The following is a 4,533-nucleotide window of genomic DNA, read 5'->3' as shown; positions in this document are numbered from 1 at the left end:
TATATATACTACAAAGCAAAAAAAATTATTTTTGTTTTTAAAGGAGCTTGAATAATTTTTGTTGGCATTTTATTTCTACATTTGGCTAGCAGGGCAACTTTGGACAGTTACTAGAGCTTCTATTTTTCTTGTCTCTGAAGTGAGAGTAACAACCAGTAGAACTTTAAATGACAAAAGTGATACGAAGCTTTGCTTCTCAACCAATCTTCCAGGTACTTAATAATCACTTGAATTCTTGCAGAAAGGGACTGTGGTTCTAAGGAGGAGGACCTGTGATTCAGCATGTTTAACAAGCTCCCGGGTGAGGCAGGCCCCTCCACAAAGCCCATGGACCACAACTTGAATAACAGGGATGCACTCAGAAATGTTGGCTCCTGGTCTCCACCCCTCTATCTCTCTGTGAGAAATTTCCAGGAGACAGGAATGATTTTTGTGTTTGTTCCCCATCTCCAGTGTGATGAATCTCAGTTGTGCCTCTCATTTAAAACATTGTAGCTCCTACACTTTGTTTAACTCTGTTTGACAATCAGTGATTTGTTATTCTCCTCTTTCCTGGGTGTTTATAAGATAACTAGAGGCCCGGTGCATGAAATTTGTGCATGGGGGGAGGGGTCCTTTCAGCCCAATCTGCACCCTCTCCAATCCGGGACCCCTTGGGAGATGTCTGACTGCCAGTTTAGGCCAAATTCTGGGGATCAGGCCTAAATAGGCAGTCGGACATCCCTCTCACAATCCTGGACCGCTGGCTCCTAATCGCTCACCTGCCTGCCTGCCTGGTCATCCCCAACTGCCACCCCCCACCGGCCTGTCATCCCTCACTGCCCACCCTGCCAGCTAATTGCCCCCAACTGCCCCCCTCCAGGCCTGGTTGCCCCCAACTGCCCCCCCTGCCGGCCTGGTCCCCCCTCATGCCCCCGTCCCCCCGCTGGCCTGGTCACCCCACACAGCCTGCTGTTCAGTCATTTGGTTGTCTCTCACTAACCCCTCTGCCGGCCTGGTTGCCCCACACAGTCTGCGTATTCAGTCGTTTGGTTGTCCCTCACTAACCCCCCTGCCAGCCTGGTTGTAGGCAGCCACCTTGTGAGGGTGTGAGGGTTAATTTGCATATTACCTCTTTATTATATAGGATGACCTTGGGACTGGAGATTCTGATGCCCAGGCTCAGGGAGCTGACTTCCTATGGAAGGGCTGTGAATGGCCATTTTACTCTCCTGTTTTCTTTATTTCTCTTTCTTGCTTGCTTGCTTTCTTTACTTTATCTTCATAAGCTAATAGAGTCAACATCCCATCTGCCATTTTAATGTATCTGAGGAAGCTTATCTCAGAATTTCCTATGATTTTTGTGCTCATTAGTCTTCTAGGTGAATCAGAGATTTCCTCCTGTAACACCACGAGGTTTCTCAGTAGACCCTCCTGGCTCCTTGCTGAGTCCTGTGAACGACTTCATTATGACAAAGTTGACTTGGAGCCAGAAAAGGCGGAATTCCACAGCTGGGCTTTCTTTCCAGTGTTATGGGTTTTTTCTCAGAAGTTTCATGCTGGTTTAATGATGCTTTTTAGCTATTAATACTCCAGTACTCTAGCTGCTCTAAGAAATATGTAACTAAACAATAACTTAAAATAGGTAAATTAATGATTAAGTTGCACCAAAAACTAATATCTCTTAGTCACAGTTCATAATTTCCAAACAGACATCATTTAGAATGATTGGTAACTTCAGCCTTGTAACTCCTTCAAGGAGAAAGGCTATGAACTTAAATCACTACAATAAGCTGACAGTGAGACTCATATTTTCTGAGTTAAAGATATATTTTTATGGTGACACAGTGGACTCTGTTTGTCACTCATCATAAACCATAGAAAACCATTTCTGTTTTAAATTAGGTGCTTAGGCTTTTGTCCTGCTCTCTGTTTATTTCTCATTTCTGCTTTTGTTGGTCCATTTTCAATAGTTCCCAATTGTCTCCCATTTCCCGAAAATGGCTCATATGTTATAGCTCAGTTTCCTTGTAGGTATTGCATCCTAGTGCGGTCACCTTAATGTACACCTTCAATTACATTTCCAAAGCCAACTTCAATGCTGCAGATATTCAATAACCCTGCAAAAGAGTCTAATTTTAACATAAGGAACAGTCTTATCCTAAAATGCCAGGCATAAGAAACCCATGAATTTTGCATATCTCTTTAGTACTATTGAATTACTGGTACATTTCTCCCCTTTCTTTGAGCTACTTAATCTATTACACTTCATTTTACTGCCAAGTCTGGTTTTTGAGGGTGTCCTTTCTTTTCTTTTCTTTTCTTTGATTTTTTTATTGATTTCAGAGAGAAAGAGAGAGGAAGAGAGAGATAGAAACATCAATGATGAGAGAGAATCATTGATTGGCTGCCTCCTGCACGCCCCCTACTGGGGATCAAGCACGCAACCCTGGGCATGTGCCCTTGACCGGAATAGAACCTGGGACCCTTTGGTCCGCAGGCCAACGCTCTATCCACTGAATCAAACCAGCTAGCCAGTGGTTCTCAACCTTCTGGTCCTTTAAATACAGTTCCTCATGTTGTGACCCCCAATCATAAAATTATTTTCGTTGCTACTTCATAACTGTAATGTCGCTACTGTTATGAATTGTAATGTAAATATCTGATATGCAGGATGGTCTTAGGCGACCCACAGGTTGAGAATCACTGAGCTAGGGCAAGGGTGTCCTTTCTTAAAGACCACTAGTAAGTCACTGTTTCCCAGTCAAGGCAACAGCCCCAAATCATTGGAAAGGTAAATAACTCTGGAATTTGGGCCTTAATGGTTTTAAAGCCATCTCCATTATATTTATTAAAATGGAAGATCTTCTCAAAGTACATTTCTTTCTCTCCCTCTGCCTCTCCCTCTGCCTCTCCCTCTCCCTCTCCCTCTCCCTCTCTCTCCTTCCCACCAAGACTCATATCTTTGTTGCCTTATTTTACACTATTGGATCCAGGTCACACACATGGCAGCTGCCACAGCCCACTAACTGAGTAGAGGGAGGACAAATGATAGGCACAGAAGTCTCCTTGATGAAAATGCTTTACTTTGTGTGGGGCCTGCAGGAGGCAGCCGATCCATGATTCTCTCATCATTGATGTTTCTGTCTCTCCCTCTCCCTCTCCTTCTTCCTCTCCCTCTCCCTCTCTCTCCTTCCCACCAAGACTCATATCTTTGTTGCCTTATTTTACACTATTGGATCCAGGTCACACACATGGCAGCTGCCACAGCCCACTAACTGAGTAGAGGGAGGACAAATGATAGGCACAGAAGTCTCCTTGATGAAAATGCTTTACTTTTAATATGTATGGACTTATTAAAATGCACTTAGCAATCTATAAATGGCAAAAAAAGAGAAAATAAACATGGGGTGTTACATCATACTCCAAATGATTTTTTTTGCATGATTTCTAGGGCAATTACAAGAAAGAGTTGGATCACCATTTTCACGTATAAATGAATAAGGAACGTGGGCCTACTCTTCAGAATCACAGCCGATAGAAATCTGCATAGTTTGCTTCTGAGTGCTCTTCAAAAGTGAGTTTAACTTTTTTTTTCTTCATTTCCTCACTCAACTCCATCCACCTTTCTGTTGCTCTTCTCTATTTATAGGCTTGCCTGATCTTCTAGACCTGAACTGTTTAATAAGGTCACTAGTCACTTACACATGGCAACTGAGCATTAGACCTATGGCTAGCCCAAACTGGGCTGTGGATAATGGATTTCAAAGTCTTAGTACAAAAAAGCAGGATGCAAGTTATCATAATGACTCTAATTATATGTTGAAGTGATACTATCTTGGATATATTGGGTTAATTAAAATATGTTAGAATTAATATCGTCTGTTTCTTTATACCTTCCTGGAAATTTTAAAATTACATACATGGCTCTCATTTGTAAATTTCTATTGGACACTACTATTCTAGACCGTGAGACCCTCACAAGCAGGAAGTGGGTCTTATTCCTTCCCATATAATGAATAAGGAGATCAGGGGACACTTATGGTTGGTTATTAAATGAATCAATGGATATATTGATTAATATATTATTTATTCCAATTTATATTCCCAAACCCTGGCCTCTGGTATTGCTGACTGAGCTGCAAATAGGCTAAAAGATTTGAGTCTGGCAGCATTAGGGGCTGTCAGATGGGACATGGGGCTGTGTGGGCCCTCAAGTCTATTGCTTCCAATTGCAAGCAACCTCATACATTTAATTCAGAGTATTGTGCAAACATGATCACATTCTCTACTTATCATAACATAGCAATGACTGGAAAATGCTGTCTATATTTTATGTAATGGAGTGGAAGTTTTTTACTTAAAAGAAACATCTCAAAAATTAATTTAACTATGAATTCTATATGAGGATCGTTTTTCTTTTCTTTTTTTCTCTCTTTCAGCCATTAGAATTAATGGGTATCAGTCTGAGGGTTAATCTCATTTTAGTGTGTTATAGTTTGAGGATTATTTCAAACTGGTGTAAAGTTTCCTTTCAAGCTTCTTGAATGTGGT

Source organism: Myotis brandtii, unplaced genomic scaffold, assembly GCF_000412655.1.
Source record: "Myotis brandtii unplaced genomic scaffold, ASM41265v1 scaffold313, whole genome shotgun sequence".
Lineage (NCBI taxonomy): Eukaryota > Metazoa > Chordata > Mammalia > Chiroptera > Vespertilionidae > Myotis > Myotis brandtii.
The sequence above is the reverse complement of the archived record's forward strand: the minus strand, read 5'-3'. Positions refer to the sequence as shown.